The sequence below is a fragment of the Diabrotica undecimpunctata genome, chromosome 7, assembly GCF_040954645.1.
Source record: "Diabrotica undecimpunctata isolate CICGRU chromosome 7, icDiaUnde3, whole genome shotgun sequence".
Taxonomy (NCBI): Eukaryota; Metazoa; Arthropoda; class Insecta; order Coleoptera; family Chrysomelidae; genus Diabrotica; species Diabrotica undecimpunctata.
In genome coordinates, this window is record NC_092809.1 from 33,900,950 (window position 1) to 33,921,279 (window position 20,330).

Genomic DNA, 20,330 nt, shown 5'->3' on the forward strand with positions numbered 1-20,330 from the left:
CGGATTTAAGCCGCTTATTTTCGGTCTCTTCATTCTCTTTTTCTACACAGGGTAGCGGCGCATTAAAGAATTCGTCTGATTTGTGATATTTTGCTACTGAAGTTAATGTATAGATTAATTAATGAATTAATTATTCTAGATAGCGATTTCCGAGATACACCTCAAAATGACAACAAAACATTTCCAATCTAGTGGCGTCTTTCACTTCTTACTTACTTTTGGTTTGTAATTTAGTATTTTTTAGTTATAGGCTATTGATTATGTTAAAAAAGAGGGCTAAAATAAACTACAACGTCAAAGGTTTTATTGATTCATATGGTCAATGGACTCGCAGATATGAAAACCCGCAGATTGCTACCATTTAATCGGGTGCCTTTTTGAGCATAAATTTGTCCCTATACACTGAGGTGTATTTGAGTAATTTCTATGCAGTTTTCGTACATACATCTACAGAAAAGTTGTTTAAAATTAAATTTCCTATCAAAATGTCACTTTTTAAAGTCTTTTTATACGTAAGTTTTTTCGACAAAAATATATTCGAAAAACGAAGTAAAAAAACAGGAACACACGCAATTCTTCTTTTTTGCGCCATACCATTTTTACAGCTTTACAGAAAAAAAAATGTATCCTTCCTCTTTAAAATGAGGTTTGGTGAAAATAGTTAGGATTATAGAATATCCCATATCCGATTTTTCAAACTTTGTCACCCACACCATTTTTTTGGCCATTTTCCCTATTTTTTCGCAAACATTGTTCTGCAAATGTTTTCTATTCAGTTTTAAATATATGCATTGGTGCATTTAGTTAAAATAAAAATTAATTACCTTGAAAATAGTCTATAGTAGAAGGTTCTAGAACTAAGTTTCAGCAAGATACGGTTCTTCAAAGTTTTCTACTTATAACGATTGTTACTACTTTTACATAACTTTTTTCCTTGTATATGCATTATTAAATAAAAAATAAAGCTTATTTTCCGTACTTTAAAATAGTCTATTGTAAAATATTCTAGGACTAATGGTAGCCATTTGGTTTGTCAAATTGTGATGCTTGAAACGATTTGTATATACCTAAATGTTCAAGGAAAGAATACTCCGGTCGCAGTCGTCAGAGACGAAAATGCCACTTAACGTCTAAAAACAATACGAACAAGCTGAAAAGATAGAAAAAAGTTTATCACTCCTACCTCCGAGCTTCTCTCTAAAACTGCCCCTTGTAGGGGGCAGGGCGGACATCGATTTACCAAGAATCTGTAGGCTGTAGAAAAAAATGTTTCAAACAAGAAATGTAGCTGAGGTAATGTTGAATAAAAATATTTAAGAGAACTCTGTTTGTGGAATGAACCGTTCTTAAAAAAACAACTCTTGAAGCGACCAGCGATTTTAAATCAAGCGTTAAGCTTGCGAAACTCCTCAGGTCTTTCAGCCATGAGTTATGGAGTCTTCCTACTGATCTTTTGCTATTTTTTCATTACTACTCTTTCTACTAACACTTTCGTTAAAATTTTGTTTTACGCCTAATATTATTACAGAATCTTCGATTCTATAAGTCGTTCAGAACTATAGTCAACTTGGTACATCTATTATGAAACTTTGTAAATATCTTTGTTTATCTTTTTATTTTTTATTTATGTATATATCGAGTTTCATTCCAAACATTTTTAATATAATCATCCCCTTATCATTTCCATTAGTCTCTACTCAATATTGCCGAGAATTTTTTGATCCAATATATTGATTTAGATTATTCCATTTCATCTGTCTTCTCTACTTTCACGCTCGCCACTATATCATCTGATTTATCCGTATTTTACCATTTTGTCAAAGGATATGATCTATACGTTTTGGTTTAAGATTTTCCATTTACAACCAGTATTTGCTAATCCAGTCATATTTTTATTTCGATGTAAGTATTATTTGTCTGTTGCCAACTTGCCAAGTCGTCTACATACGAAAACCTTGCAAAGTAGCGACTGGAAATGTTAGAAGACTACATCAAGCTGGAAAGCAGTTAAAAAAATGAAAATATTGAATATAGATATATTAGGAATTAGCAACGTCCAATGGCCTGAAAAAAATTAACAATAAAACAATATATTATTCAGGACGTCAAGACGGTTCACACGGATATGGTGTCGGGATAATACCAAACAAAAACTTTGATGAAGCAGTAGTAAATTTTACCCCATACCCAAACAGAATTATACTCATACAGCAGATCAAGAAGCGAGAGTTGTGAGAAACCAAATAGACTATGTATTATTTAGACCAAGACACAGGAACGCAATTATATGTACAGTACTGTACTGTATCAGCAAAATCATATCCAAGTGCTGACATAGGATCAGATGACAATCAATTGGTTACCAAAAGTATTCTCAAATTGAAAATCATAAAACGAAGAACAACAGATGCACAAATCGATATAAGTAAATTAAGGAGACTCATAAGAGAACGTCTGACCAATGAAATCAATAATCGAATAATTAATGTTAAAGAACAAATTCTCCAAAATACTGTAACGGATAAGAAATGCCTAATATAAAGACTTACCTATAAAGACAGAAATAGATAAAAGTCAAAACGAAATTCTGACACCAAATTTTAGATACAATGCAAGGAAAACGTCAATACAAATTTAAGCAAGCAAAAGAAGAATGGTTAAAAGAACAATGCGCAGAAATAGAAGAATACTAAAAAAGCCATAACAGTTTTAACACACATAAAGAAAACTAAAGAACTAAGTTACAAAAACAAAAAAGAAAACCGGGAATACTGAAAGATACGAATAAGAAACTAATGTTGAATACTAAAAAAAATAATAAGATGGACAGAATACATCAATAAGTTGTTCAACGACAATAAAACAGAACAGATGGAAGTAGAAATAGACGATGGTATGTTAAAGTTATTAAGAGTTATTAAGAGGAAATTAAAATGGCATTAAAAAATAGCAAAAATTACAAAGCGGTAGGTCCAGACCGAATCCAAGTAGAAAACTTAAAATGCATAAACGATGAAACCTGAGACATTATAGAAGACTAGCTTAAAACACAATAATAAAAAAGGACATAATATACCGAAACAATGTTTACTCTCCACATTTTGCGCTATCCCTAAAAATGCAAACACTAAAGACTGCTGTAAATACAGAATAATATCATTAATATGTCATGTTCTTAAAAACTATTTTTGAAAATAATACATGGTCGTATAAATAAAAAACGGGATAGTCAGTTTGGGTTCAGAAATGAACTTGGAATCAGAGATACGTTATTTGCTTTTAATGTGCTTAAATGTAATGTGCTTAATGTGATAGCTAAAAGCTACATGGATATGAATGTGGATGTGCCTGTTTGTTACATTGATTTTGAAAAATTAATTGACAAAATAAGACAAAAAATTAGTCTAAATTCTACAGACAAAAAACATCAAAGAGCACAAATTGTAACAGATAACAAACTTAATTTAGAAATTAATATCAGGAGAGGAGTTAGACAGTTATGTATTATGTCTCCATTAATTTTCAATGTGTTTATTCAATGTAACCAATGTGTTTTACCGGATTTTACCGAAGATGTTGCACCATATTTAGTACAGAAACACTAACTCTGACAAAAAGAACAATTAATAAAATAAGAGTTACATAGCACGATACGGAAAGATCAGTGTTAGGTATCACCATCAGAGATAAAGTACCAAAACTAGAAATAAGAAGAAGAACAGGAGTCACAAATGCAATCGAAAGAATAGCCATGGCTAAATGTGCTTGGTCCATATATGTTACCAGATTGATGATAGATGAACCAGAAAGATTTTTTAAAGCCACCAAAACCACCGACTAGATGGACGGATGATATAAAGTGCATTACCACAAATTGGATGCAATAAGTTCAAGATAGAAATAGGTGGAAAATTTTACGGGAGGCCTAAGTTCAGTAGTGTACAAAAAAGGCTAATTGATGATGACTATTCAATGTATATACTGAATCCATTTTTGAAGAAGCATTACTATCTGAAAGTGAAGGAATAATAATTAACAAAACAACTATTAACAACATAAGATATGCAGATGACTCCGTATGTCAAGCTCTGCTAAACAAATCCAACTACTACTAAACAAAACAAGAAGTTTCTGTGAAAAATATGAACTAGAAATGATTATAAAAAAGACTAAATATTTATATGATAATAACAAAGAAAACAAATATACAAAAATACAATTAGGGGATAAGAGTTGAAAAATACAAATATCTGGTAACCCGGATCTCAGAAAATAATAATAAAGCAACAAAAATAAGGGCCAAGATAGAAACAACCAGAAATGCATTTGTAAAACTAAACACAAGCATCTTACAATAAAGATCTTAGATTAAAACTGGGAGTATGAGCTCTAAATTTTTACTTCTTTTTAATACTACAATATGGATTTGAAAGCTAGACGCTGAGCAAAAACACATAAGTCTCTCTCTTTAATTGTGACCCCGGAGGGAGTGTAGTGGCCATCGTAATGTTGTGTATTGTCCATCTCCAAAGATCTCTGGTCATTTCTTTTAACTTATGCATAGGTCTTTTGCATATGCCTTTAATTTGATCGATCCATCTTGTTAGAGATCTTCCTCGTCATCTTCGGTCTTCTACCTTTCCTTGGATAATAAGGGTTTCCATGTTTTCTGTGTCTGCTCTCATAACCTGTCCAAAGTGTTTTAATTGTTGGAGATGGACTTTGCTGGATAGACGTTTGCATTTAAAATTGAAATATTTGTCCTGTGGTCCAGTGGCGTCTATAATTCTTCTTTCCGCTTGTTGCAGGGTTCAAGATTCACATCCGTATGTCAGTATTGGGAATATTAACCGGTCAATCGTGGTTATGTGTAGATATTTGTTATGTAGTCTATCCACTATCATGATCTTTGTCTTAGATATGTTTAACTGCAGACCACAAATTTGACTTTTGTTTTCAACTAGTCATATGAGATCAATTAACTCTTCTTGATTATTTGCAAGAAAGGCTGTGTCGTCTGCAAAACGTAGGTTGTTTATTTTTCGGTCATTTATTGAGATGCCCTTTTCATATCCTACAAGCACTCTTCTTATAATATGTTCCCAATAAATATTAAATAATTGTGAAGACGGTATACATCCTTGTCTGATACCTTGTTCTAAATGGAATTCATTTGAGGGTGTGTTAAGCTCCTTAACTGTTCCAGTAGTTTGTTCGTATAGTTCAGTTATAAGCAAAATTAGGTGCTGTGATACGCCTATTTCTTTTAGTATCTGCCATAAGTGTTGCCATTTGACCCTGTCGAATGCTTTGCGATAATCTATACAACAGATGTATAGTGAGATATTGAATTCCTTCGATTTTTCTATTATTTTTCTTACGTTCCGAAGTTGTTCTCGAGTACCTCTACCCTTGGTAAATCCAATTTACTCTTGGAAATTTTTCTCTTTCTAGGCTATAAATAAGCTACCTTAATTTAAAATATGGTGTTACAAAAGGATGCTTAGAATATAATGTACACAGAAGAAAACGAACACAGAAGTATTGCGAGAAATCGGCACAGAGTACGAAATAATAAACACAATAAAAATAAAAAAAGTTACAATATCTGGGACATGTAATGAGAATATAGCGATATAACGTGTTAAGATTGCTAATGTAGGGAAAGATACCAGCTGGAAGGAGTGTGGAAAAAAGGAGAATGTTATGGTAGAAGAATTTTATTTAATTAAGGAACTGGTTTAAATGCAGTTCAATACAACTCTTCGGAGCAGCGGTAGGTAAAGTGAAGATAGTGATAGTGATTTCGAACCTCCGATTGGGAGATGTCACTTGAAAAAGAAGAACTTTTAACTTGCCTTTCACTTGATCCATCACAGTTCCATACAAATTCAGAGTATGGAGCTTGATTTACAACTGGGTTAGAACATGACGTGGTGTTGTTTCTGTTTACAATTTTTAGATATCCTCTTCGGGGTTTGTGGGTGCTGATTTTCTATATAGCACGTACAAGGGTCGCCCTAAGGGTTTTAAGTTGGCTCTTGTTTTTGGAGTGTAGCTAAAAGTTGTTTAAGATGGGTTTGTATCCGCGTTTGAATCAGAGGAGAAAGTAGCTGACTCTTTATCGGTTTGTGTATAAACGGATCTTTAATCTCGTGTTTGATATATTTTTCGGTGATGACTTCTTTCATTTCTCTTTGTCACTTTTAATTTTAATAATTAACAATATTTTCTCTTAAGCCGGGGAGACAAATGCCTGTAAAATGGGAAAGTAACTTGCAGATCAGTTGCTGGCTTATGCCAGCATCTGGCATGCACAAAACACATTTGCGAGTAATAAGCATGTCAGCAGTTTGCATGCGTGTACTGGCAGGCCAAAAAAGCAGGGGTAGATATTATACACACTAGTAATTAGATATCAGATTGGTTTCCATGAGAAAAGTTTTTGTTGAAGTAGTTTTTGAATTTCTTAAAACCAAAATGGAAAGTACTTGCAGTTATTTAAAAAACACATATTGCTCATGGCCACAGATATTGTTAGAAAAGTGAGAGATTAAATTAGTAGATGCGAAAGTTATGGAGTTATGGAGCAAGTGCTTGTTTGCTTAAAGAGATAAGTCTTGAAGATGTAGAAGGTTATAGAAACCATTTAAGAATGCTTTCTAAAAAATTTAATAAACTGCTTAGAAAAATTGAGAACAAAATACAAAAAAATAATCATGTCCGAGATCCGATCCCAGCCAGAACTAAATTGGAAATCCACAAGGAATCTACGTTCCTGTATTTGGCTGTATACCATATATTAAAAAAATTTATTAAAAATCCTTTGTAAAAGGTATATATTTTTAAAAACCCAAATGGGCTGTTATAGACAAAACGTTTTCGGAATCCATTATTCCATCATCAGTGTCTAGGTGCACATGAATGTAGCCACTAAATACATGGGTAAAAACCCGTTAACAAAAATTTAGTTACATTTGTTTTACATTATATTATATAAATTGCTAGGATGCTAAAGTTACCGTTGGATTAGGTAACATGGCGACATATGACTCCACGTTGAAGTTGCAAGTCCTGAGACGGTGTGTCTACGAGGACTTAATGGAAGCAACTGATTGAAATGACAATGTTGACAAGTCACTTGTCAACATTGTCATTTCAATCAGTTGCTTCCATTAAGTCCTCGTAGACACACCGTCTCAGGACTTGCAACTTCAACGTGGAGTCATATGTCGCCATGTTACCTAATCCAACGGTAACTTTAGCATCCTAGCAATTTATATAATATAATGTAAAACAAATGTAACTAAATTTTTGTTAACGGGTTTTTACCCATGTATTTAGTGGCTACATTCATGTGCACCTAGACACTGATGATGGAATAATGGATTCCGAAAACGTTTTGTCTATAACAGCCCATTTGGGTTTTTAAAAATATATACCTTTTACAAAGGATTTTTAATAAATTTTTTTAAATTGGAAATAACTCTTACATTTTTTTCTACTGGTGATTCATATACATTTCTGGAGGCATTGTATAGAGTAATAAATTCTACGATTTCTAGATTTGTACCAGACATCCATTTTGACAAGGTTTTTGAAATGAAACAGTACTTGCTGTACGTGATATAGGAAATGAATGTTGCTATTCTCTTAGTTCTGAAGATGGCTGTGTTTCACCAAATGACTGTTTCTATTCTGTTAGTTCTTAAAAGAGCTGTGTTTTAAAGTTTTTATTTTTGACATGTTAACATTGATTACAGTGGAAGAACTTCAGGTGGAGAATTATTCCAAATATCAAGTTCAAGGAAAGCTTTACAGAATAATGCTTTAGATATTTCTGACCGTTTTATATATTTTAGTATGATATTATGTCGCTTTTCCATTTAAAAATTATTTATTGAAACTTTTTACTACAATGCGAGTGCAAAGAGAAAAAGTATTTAATTATTGGTTATCAAGAGCCAGAAGTATCGTGAAAATCGTTTGGCATTCTTGTTTCAAGAATCGTGATTAGAATCTTTGAAACAAGTTGTCGCTTACACCAGAAAAAGTGTATATTGTATTATCGGCGTGTTCTTTACACAACTGGTTAAGAAAACCTTCTAAAGCATATATGTATAATACAAATATGTGTAGACTGTGAAGATATTCAGCTATGTGAAGATTTTAGGTTAGGTGATTCAAAGAACATGGCGTCAACAGCCAACTACATTTCAAAATACGCGTAACAATCATTCATCTAAAGAAGCTTTACTTGTTCGAAACATTTATGCTGGTGTTTTCATAACAACAGAAGCATTGACTTGGCACGACCGTATGATCAGTATTCTATATTATAGGTTTCAAGATATTAACATTTATTGTAATTAGTGTAAGTATTAGTATTGACAGTACTTAATTTTTAATTCAAATATCGGTATAGGCTTTGTAATACCTACTTATCGTAATTAATTTTGATAGTTATTTTTAAATAATTTTTTTTCGCTTATGTTAGTTTTATTCTCTTAACTATCAACACATTTGTAATTTTTTAGGAGAGAATAGGTACTACATATATGGAGGTTGAATCTCTGTATTCATATGTGTCATTCAAAAATGCCATTTCTTCAAAACAAATTAAAATTTATTTACATACATCTTTCGTTCCGGTTCTTTAGATTTTTTTTTGTCTTGAACTAATCCTGATGGTAAATAAATCTTAATTTTTTTTATTTTGTTTTATATCTCCTTTATATTAAATTCACCCATTTTGTCTTGAATTTTGAGGTGTGCATTATCACGAGTAATTTTGATTTTTGTGCAGCATTGATTGGGAGGAATTTCATACGCATTCTGTCTACACTAACATTGCATCACATACGCATATGCAAAAATAAAATTGCTTGCAATTAGCTAGAATGCCAGAAATTGGCATGCCAGTAAATGTTGACACTTGCCAGTTTGGTTGTTGGATACAAACAGTAATTACTGGTATGCCATTATGCTAGTAACAGGCATGTGTAATAACAGGTTTTACCGAAACGCTTAAACAACGCTGAGAAATGTTTAAGTTAAGTTATCTTAATCATAATCTCTAAGTCGACAGCTTTCTAAAATGAGCAATTGTAGCTTCGAAGCCTTTCTAGTTCTATTTTAAATTTCGAGATTTCAGGTCGACCATTCAACGCTAAAAATCATTGGTTATTATAAATACACAATAATTTAATTATTACTTCCAGTAAGTATATTATTTTTAAAACAATAAATGATTTCACATATTTTGTCTTATTAAAATGCATAAAAACATCTGTGCGGTACGTCGGACAATAACGCCACGACGATTAGTAGCCCTTTTTATGGTCATATGACATAAGCTGCTTATGTAGTGATGTGTATGCGAAGAACTGTTCGATATAAGGCGTAGATTTTTATCTTAAATATCTAAACGCTGTTATTACACCCATGCGATGGTCGAATTTCACCAACCATTTGTTACCTAATAACTTTTTTGATTGAGATAGCGTTAATATAGAGATTCGTATTTCACTTTATCCCTAGAACCAGCAACATGTACATTTATTTTTATAATATAAAGTATGGTGGTAATAACGTCAGTGAAAGTTTTAAATCACAAGATATATCAAAAATTAACAAAATTACAAATTGAAAAAAAGAAGCGTAGGCGCCGGAATAGGCAATGCCTAGATCTTAGAATGAAGGTTTTAAAATTGTTTTTTTACTAAACTATAAAAAAAATTAACTTTCCACATAGAAAGTTAATAGAACCACAAAAACAAAAATAGTTGTATTAGAAGAAATGAAAGCAAGACCTTTATTTTGTGTCCTTTATTATTTAGTTTGCAATACAATACATTGGCTTACAGGGCAGCCCTTACAATAGGGATCCTAGCCTCCACAGAAAAATATAAGTGGGTGTGGAGTAATTCTGCACTTTTGTTGGATTGGTGGTGTGTTGGCTACATCGTGCCAACAGGACATTATGCTGAAAAAAAAAGGCATTCAGGCATTAAACGTCCAAGAAAATATTTTCAGGCCATAATAGTGGAAAGCTTTCTCCAATATAATAAAAATTATACTGGACTATTTCAGGGGGAAATAATTACAGGTTAGAAAATTAGGATAAAAAGTAAGATAAAGATAAAAGTGTGGAGTTAGTAGATCCGCTTAAAAGAAGGGGAGGGCAAATTGCTTGCATTCAATAGACTAGGTGAAAAGGATAAAAGTAGAAAGAACTAGGTAAATGATACAAATTGTCGTATGCAGGGAAAATGACGGTAGTAATAGAGTTGCTATAATTGCTGATAACGAAATGAAAGATAATGAAGTAGAATTTGTAAGAACAAGTGATAGAATAATGTCAGTGAAATTTGTACTTTGTACAGAATTATTGAATGTGGTGGAGAGTCGGATATACGGGGGGAATGGCGACATTCCCTCCACAAAAAGAAAACCTATTATTTATGTTTTTATGTAGATTGGGTAGAGTATCTTTTTTTGTCATTTGGTTGATGATTTATTGGAAGTTCCCCTCCTAAGGCAAATATCTAGATCCGTCACTAATGTTGTGTGTATATATGCTCAACAAACAGAGCTGGGCGAGAATGAAGAAAAAGCAGTGTACTTCTCTTTTGCATTTTGGAATAATAAAACCACAAAAATAAGAATACTGCTACTGTATAAATTGAAAATTAAAGTCAATATATTTGTTTTTCTACAAAAACCTATCTATATATGTAAAAAAAGTCGAGTAAGGATTCTTGTTTGCATCTGCGAAACACTGATTTTATTACTGATCACTTTTTGCAGGGAATTGCGTGCATATTCTCGAGTTAAAACAACTTGTAATCTAATTGAACGGAAAACTATTTGTAACACTACAACAAATTCTGTCATTCTGTTGTCAATCATCGATCCAAAGATGGGCGTACAAAGACGGCATTATTTACCCACAACATTCTTTAGATTTATCAGAGAAATTCTATAAATCATGGGAACTAATTTACGGTATGAGCTTCAAGGTCTTCAGATATACAATTTTATCAGCGGTGTTTATCTTAACAAATGGAATGTAGGAGGGTGATTAGTAATTGATTATTGTTTTGTAGTATAAAATGTTTACACCAATTTTATGTTTATATTTATATATCTATAATATATATATATATATATATATATATATATATATATATATATATATATAATATATATATATATATATATATATATATATATATATATATATATATATATATATATATATATATATATATATATATATATATATATATATATATATATATATATAGTAAAACCTCCGTTAACCGAAATAATTGGGGGGGAGGCCGTTTCGGATAACAAGAATCTATTTTCTTTTGCGTTTTTGTTTGACAACAATGTTTTCCAGCTGTATCTCTCCATCGTTAATTTGCAGAACATCATGAGTTTGCCTCATTCGATTGTTCGACGAAACGTAAAGCAACCTGAAAAGGACAAAACTTTATGCAATGACAACAAAAATTAAGAACCTAGTCGTGTTCCTAGGCCTACTGTATAAAATTCTTACCTCTAAGGCATTGAAAATCATTGAAGGCAGCACGAGACCGCCGCCACCTGTTGTCCGTTGGGTCGTCATCTTCGTCGTCTGATACGCTCAGATTGTCTGGATGAAGAACCACATCAATGATGTCCTGGTCGATGAATTCACTTTCTGAGTCATCGGCAGGTAACCACTCACGTTCTCTTCTTGGTTAATTTCGTCACATCCCGACAAACTTTTTTATTATAAAGGTTTAACTTTTTCTGTCGTTTCTTTACCATTTTCTTCTTCAGGATCGTCAATGAAAATCACATCAAAAAGTTTGTTCCAGCATTTGAAGATTTGATCTTGGCTCATGACTCAGCATAACAATAAACAACATGTTTCATTGTTAAAGGTTTGAGAATCAACACTTTTGGGTTCATTTGTCTTCTGTAATAACAGATGCTTCTCTATAATGTCTGTTGAATGTCTCTATGACTTTGGTTTAACGGCTGAATTAAGCTCGTGACATTTGGTGGCAAAAATCTGACAATTGTCAGCAATTATGTAGATTTTAAGGGTGAGTTGGCGCATTGTCAATAATCAACAATGCTTTGATGGGAAGGTTTTTTGATTTTAAAAAGGATTTTACACTTGGGACGAATTCATGTTCGAACCATTCTGAAAATAAAGCGGTCGACATCCATGAGCTTTTTTGGCCTCTATAAAAAACTGGAAGTGCTTTTTCGATAATAAATATCTTTTAGAGCTCTTGGTTTTTTTCATTTCCTAACACACATAGGCATCAATCGGTGAGTGAAATTAATGGAACTGTTTACGTTTTGCGATAAAAATTTACTTTTTATTGACGAAATTATTGAAACTCAGCCGTTTCGGTTAAACGAGGTTTCATCCAGTTTTTATTTTGTCTTCTTAAATCGTCAGCCCATCGTGTAGGTGGTCGACCGACGCTTCTCTTATCTTACCTTGGTCTCCATTCTAATAATCTCTTTGTCCATCGCCCATCCGTTATTCTAGCTATGTATACTGCCGATCTCCATTTTAGTCTGGCCATCCTTTCGATGACGTCAGTCACCCTGGTTCTACTTACCTCTTCGTTTTCTTATTTTGTCTCGCAGTGTTATTGCTAACATGAATCACTCCATTCTCCTCTGTGTGAACCTTAGTTTGGTAGGGTTTTTGTTAAAGTAAGTGTCTGCTCCTTATATCAACACTGGGAGGACGCATTGACCAAATACTTTTGTCTTCAGGCAATTGGCCGCTCACTTTTAAAAGTTTCTCTCAGTTTTCCATATGCTGTCCACCCAAGACCGTTACTCTTCATTTTATGGGTCTGATTAATAAACGGAAAGTCATAAAGAGCGTTAATAAAGGAAGAGGGTACATAATGGGGAACAACGAAATTACAGTTCTCTGTTAGACGGACGATGCAATATTAATACTCCAAAATGAAGAGAGCCTTCAAAGACTAGTTTACAAATTTAATACAATGGCCAAAAGAATTTAACATCAAGATTTTAACTGAGAAAACTAGAACAATAGTAATTAGTAAAGAACCAATAAGATATATGCTATTTGTCCATGTAATTAATATTGTATGTCATGGAAACAAAGTACTTACGTACGGATTACACCACCCAGCTATGAAGACGTTAAAAAGGAAGTAAAAGATCGAGTACAAAGACCAAATATATTAGCAGAATGCTTTAATAACACTATACCGGCACATTAACTGTAAGGAGAAATCAAGAATCTATAAGGCCAGTATAAGACTAATAATGGCGTACGCATCAAAAACAAGACCAGACACAGTAAAAAAAAAACAGAGAGTGTTGGAAACAGCAAAAATGAAAATACTTTAATAATTTAAATTATAAACCTTTAAAATTTTCTCGTTGGTTTTATCCAGAACTAAAAAAACTTCAAAAAAGTTTAGAATCTGTAGCATTAACTGATCAATGCTACAGATCTTATATCTCCAGCACTGTAGAATCTATTCACTCAGATTCAAAACAATTTTGGAAATAATTTGGGAATCATGTAAGTCCGAGTGAAAACCACGGAATTTTAACTGTTATGCACTTTAATGACTTGTCAGCTGAATCAAGTGAGTAAATAGCAAACTTGTTTGCGAGCCATTTCTCTAGTGTCTATCGCTTAGATAAAGTTAATTTAAGAAACTTTAATTTTAAAGTAAAAAATTCTGTTGATGCGCATACCTTGGGTGGATAGAGTTCGAAACGATGACATCCTTAAGAGAGCCGACGTGGAAAGAGAACTCTTTGAATTAATTAAAAAACGCAAGATTGGATACCTTGGGCACATATTGAGAGGAGCAAAATATGAAATACCACAGTTAATCCTACAAGGGAAGATCGAAGGTAGGAGAGGAGCCGGCCGCAAACAATTATCCTGGTTAAGGAATATTAAAGAATGGACAAGAATACACAATACAGGCGAGCTGTGTCACGCCGCCAAGAACAGAATTCTAGTAATGAGATAGTCGCCTACGCACTTTGGTGTATGGCATGTTAAGAAAAAGAAGATATGTTCCAGGTAAGACATTTTCCGATGTTTAACAGTCTTTAGCAATTCTATATCTTTGGTGACCCTCCTTAGTACTTCTTCATTAGTTTTTCTTGCTGTCCAAGGTATCTTCAGCACCCGTCTATAAATCCACATTTCCAATGCTTCAATTCTGTTCATACTTAATACTTTAAGTGTCCACACTTCTGCTTCATACAAAAGTACAGACCAAATGTAGCTTACCTTAATCATTCTATATTCCTACATATTTCTTAAAAGGGTGTGTACAGATTTAATTTATCTTAGAGACTGCACACCTTCCTAGTACGTTATATAATTCCGCTATTTAAAAACGGTGACAACAAAAATATAAAAAATTGTAGGCCTGTTGTTATGATATCTGCCATCATGGATTTAGGCAGGGTAAGTCTACGTCTACAAATCATGTTTTGTATCACGACTACATTGTCAGTGTTTCAAGGTAGGTTAGAAACAAAGGGACTTCATTTATACCGATTTCTCGAAGGCCTTTGAGACAATAATCCATTCTTTACTCCTATTTAAATTTAGATGTAAGATGAGTGGTTTCTTTCATGGTTAATTAGTTATCTTAATGAAAGAGTTCGTTTTGTTTTATGAAGGGTTCTCTTTAGATTCCTATCTTAATCAGTTTAAGACTCCCAGAAAGTTCACATGTGGGTTCTCTTCCCTTTAACTTGTTTATTAATGATATTTTTAAGTCAGGTAATAAAGTTTGGTCAATTTTGCTATTTGCTGATGACCTTAAGCATTATTTCAAAGTTTCAAACCTATCTGACTGTATGTCTAAGGATCCAAGAAGATCTAACTTCTCTATATAATTGGTCTCTTTCCAAGAGTCTCCAATTAAATAAAAATAAGTATTTTGTGTCTTTAGTGTCCTCCTCTATGGAGTAGAAAGCTGGAGCCTTACAGAAGATGCCATAAAACGATTAGAGGCATTTGAAATGTGGTGCTACCGACGTATGTTGAGGGTCTCATACATACACCACACAAGTAACATAACAATTCTCCAGAGGCTAAGAAAAGACAAAGAAATTATTAATACTATAAATAACAGAAAATTGGCTTACTTCGGCCACATCATGTGTAATGATAAATACCGACTTCTACAGTGGATTCTACAAGGCAAGATTGAGGGTAAGAGAGGCCCTAGAAGTAGACGTATATCCTGGCTGGTCATTCTTAGGAAGTGGACTGGTCTAACGTCAACTGGTCAATGTGGTCGCCAACATCTCTAGAAGATAGGCACATTTAGAAGAAAGTGTTGTCTTATATTCTTTAGCAAATCTAAAAATAATGTGTTTGTCTATCACATTATTACAAGCCTTTTCTCAAGAATGACTAGAATACGAGATTTGGGGGTATTATTTGACAGTTCCTTGTCATGTATCCCTCACATCAACAATTTCTCAAATAAAGTATACCACAATCGAGGTTTATCATAAGAAACTCTCGAGATCTTTCGGGACCCACATATAAAATTTTATATATTACTATTGTCTGTAGCATCCTGCCTTATGCTTCTCCGGATTTGTGACTATACATTAAACTTAAAGAACATGTCTTTGGTGGGACTAAGGTTAAGGCTAAATATCAGTTCCCTAGAAGACTACAGAACTAAATGTGATCTAGTTTTTCTCTATAAACTACTTTACCATACCACTGACTATTCTGATTTATTATGTATTATCAACTTTAGATGTACTACTAGAATTCTTAGAGCCATTTCTTTGTTTTCTATAAAACACTATCACACAAACTATGGAGAATTCTCTCCAATTAACAGAATTCAGATGTTGGTAAATGACTTTAACCAATCTTATGATCTGGAGAAAATAAAATCTGAATGATTTAAGCACATTTAGAGTATTTTTTTTATTTTAAAAACATTTTCCGGAAAATTTAATTCATTTTAGTTTAATTAATTTTAATTTAATCATTTGTTGAACATTATTTAATAATTGTTTATTCATTATTTAATATTTAGTTTTAGGCTAGGATATTCTACTTTTGTTAAATTTTTGTAAAACTGGGGACATCCCGTAAATAAATAAATAAATAAATAAATTACAGGAAACACACTGAGAGACCGAATAAGAAGTGACGAGATCAGAACCAAACGTAATGTACAGAGTATAAACGAGTGGATACTAAATAGAAAAAAGAATGGCACAATCACATCAGTAGAATGGTGGACACAAAAGTCGTTAAAATAGCAAAAGACAAATCACCAAGTGGTAGGAGAAGTATCGTTCCACCACGCAGAAGATGGAGTGACAAACAAAATTGCTTCTATGAAGAAAGAAGAAGAAGATCCAGAAATTTTAGAATTTATTATTTTTACTGGGCCTAATCTGGATCGTAAGTTATTCGTGGGTGATTTAATCTTCCTTTAAAAAGTTTCTTTTGTGGTATTATTTCTTTAAATTACACATCTTTTTTGATTAGTCAGTTTCCAATATTCATGGAAGACCGTTTTTCCAAAACGACAATGATTAGTGGACTTTTTCCTTACAATCGCAGAATTTTTTTGGATTTAACTCGACAAATAATATCAATTATTCTTAAAAGCATCAGCAGTCGTTTCTTCATGATATTCTTTAGCTGATTCTTCTTTTTATTGTAGTGCCTATCCGTTTCGGATGTTGGCGACCATCGTGGCAATCTGTATTTTGCAAAGTGCGGCTCTGAAAAGATTTGTGGTGGTTGTGTTGAATCACGTACGTAGATTTTTCACCCAGGAGATTCTTCGCCTTCCTGGTCCACGTTTTCCTTCTACTTTTCCTTGTATAATTAATTGCAGCAACTCATATCTTTCACTTGTCCTCATGATGTAATCGAGGTATTCGATTTTGGCTGTTTTTATTATAGTTAACTCTTGTCCTTTTTGCATTCTTAATAAAACGTTCTGGTTAGTAACGTGGTCGGTATAGGATAGATTTAGCTTATAACTAGACTTCGGCAAATATGCAAATAAAAATGTAGAAAATATGCGCATAAATATGCACGTGTTTACCCGAAAATATGCAAATATTTTACAAAATATGCATACAAATAAATAAAAAAAATCGTAAAATAGTAACAATTTTATTTAAAAAAAAAAGTGAACATAACTAAATATTTCCTACTATTCATTAACATTTACATTTATTTTAAGTAACTACATCATTTTTAAGTATGAATAAACTTATTTAGAATTATGGTAACAATAAATGACCAAGTGGTGTTCAAAATTTTCTAACAAAAACTTGTGGCTTCTGTCTGAGTACATATATTTATATATGGAAAAACTTCGTTCAACATCAACTGATGTAACGGGAGCATTTTTCATACTAACCAAAACATTTGGTTCTAAATTAATTGTTTCCGAAATATTTCCAGCTAGAACACTGACTACTTCAGAAAGAATATGGTAACCTTTATTTTTTTCCATAGTAGCTTCAAATTTTTTTAAAATATCTTTTCCAATATTACCTCTAACGTTCCGACAACATGACGCAAATTCTTTTATTAATGCTGTACTTTTGAACAATGACAGTTTTGGTGATTCTAACTGAGTAATTGTTTTTTGAACAAAACTAAAATTTGATTTTATAAATGAAAGTTCTTGTTGAAGCAAGTTGCTCTGAAAAGTTTGTTTAGAATCCAAAAGAGATTGGAAACTTTCATCTGTTAACGTATCAATTATGTTCTTTATTTTAACAAAATGATCTGCATAAAAATTAGCTGCTTCTAACCATGTTCCCCATCGCGTTAAAATAGGTTGTGGTGGAAGAGGAATGTTAGGTAGCATTTCTTTATAAAGTTGAATTCTTATAGGAGATTTAAGAAATACTTTTTTGACACTGAATATCATGGTATTTACAAGAGGAAACTTTTTTCGTATTTCCTCTGCAACTCTGTTTAATCCATGCGCTACACAAGTAACATGTATTAAATCTGGGAAAAATATTTTTAAATTTTGTCCTGCTTTCACCATATAAGGAGCATCATCCGATAAAATAAGCAGTACCTAATTTATTAGAAGGAATAGTTGTCGGAAGAAAAAAAGTTGCTAATGTTTCTTGTATAAAACGCGAAATTGTTAAAGCATTTGTTTTCTCAAGTTGCTGGCATGAAATAAGATGAGATTTTGGTAAGGTATCTTCTTTAAGAACACCAATCAATAAATGAGCAATATACTTTCCTGAGGAATCAGTGGTTTCGTCTACAGATATGTAAAAATAATTATCTGCAATTTCTTCCTTAATATTAATTAACACCGACGAGTATAGCCCGTTCACATTATTTCTTCTTAGAGACCGATCACTTGGAACATTAAGTTTGCAATATTTTTTTAGAAACGAACTAAAATTTACATTTGCTAATTTTGAAAGCGGTATGTTTGCAGACACTAATGCGCGACACAAGTCTTCATTAAAAGTTTCTTGCTCATCTAATTTTTTTGAAGTAGATTGGAAACATTTAGCCATTGAAGTTTGATGTTTTCCTCCTATTTTTCCTTTTTTTGCAATGTGTGAAGCAGTTCTCACATGTTGGTCTATCTGAAATTTCTTCTCACATGCTATCTATAAATAAAAATAAAAACCTTTATTTTAACCCAACCTTTAAAATATAAAAATATACAAGGTGTTTTTGGTTAATCAAATAACTGGTTTGGAAAAAAAACACTCGCTAAGTGTTTTAAATTCAGTATTAATCTACAAATTAGTTTTTGTTACTAACCATTAGTATATCATATAACTTATTTTAAAATTCAACAAAAGTTTTTTTTTTGTTAATTCAATTACAATAAAAATAATTGTGTTTTAGAATAGCTGACTTCATAAAAAAAAGTAAAGGTGAAAAATTTTTCTAAATACACACCATTGTATTGTACCATGGACAATTTTTTCTCACTAAAGGAAGCTATTTTTCATTTAAAAACAACCTACGAGTACTAAATTTCAAGTAAATACGTTTATTGGTTTTAAAGTTATTGTTGTTATTAACTAAAAGAATTTAATTTTTTTTAATTTTAACACCCTGTATCTCGAAAAGTAAATAAGTTAGACCCCTCATTAACTATATCGTTTTGTTCAATTTTTCGAGAAGTATCTACAGTCAAACGTTGTAAGTGTCATTTGGAAACACCCTGTATGTATGAAATATTGGATATTTAATAGAAAATATTAGATACTTACAATTTTGCCACAGACTGAACAGTAGATTTTTCCCATATCCATAGATAGCTCTTTATAAGGTTTAATCCAAGTTGAAGCACTGGTTGTTTTAGGCATTATAAAATCACAATCTTCCTTTTTGTTACGCACAACGAGTGTTTACGCTTTGAATATCAAAACAAAAATGATTTACAAATCTGAGCATCAAATTAGAAATGTTTAGGTACCTAATTCAATAAACTGGGAGATTTTGGAAAATCCCTAAATTAGGAACAAAATTATTAGCCGTTTACCTGCTGTTAAGATACAATAAATTGTAGATAGATTTGGGGATTAGATCATAAAATGCAAATGAGCGAACCCTTAGCGATTATCCAATAACTGAATGCCTCAGTGACCGAGACTTTCTAAGAATGTTGAGGGCTACTTAAATTGATCTTCTTTGAAATTGTAAATGTTTTGTACCTGTAGAGATTACGTACTTAGATCATTTCTTGATTAAAATGACTACAAAATTTTATACAAGAATTGAAATAAATTGGTATGTTTAAAAATTTTCAAATACAGTATAAAAATCTGAACTTTTATGCACTTTATGCAAACTTTTATACAAATATGCCAAAATATGAAATATTTGCATAAAATATGCACAATATGCAAAATATGCAATATGCATATTTGCCGAAGTCTACTTATAACAAATAATAATTTAGTAAACGAACTTTTTATTGCATTCAATATGCGTGATAGCATTATCCAGCGATGTTTACCAAAACAAATTTGTAGTCTATTTGATAAGCCTTCTACTTAAACTTGAAAAATGGAATAAATATTTTTGTATTATTATTTTTTTTTAACTAAATGGTATTCCCAACTTATAAGTGTTAGAATTTGTTATTCCCGGTTATGGTAATTAAGAGTTCAGAGTGAATTATTTTTAAATACTTTATTCTACAGTAAGAATTAAAACTAAACATGCTACATTCTGAAATAAAATTACAATTGACAGTTGACAACCGAAATCACTACTGACATTGTGAACCACTGTTGCCAAGTAC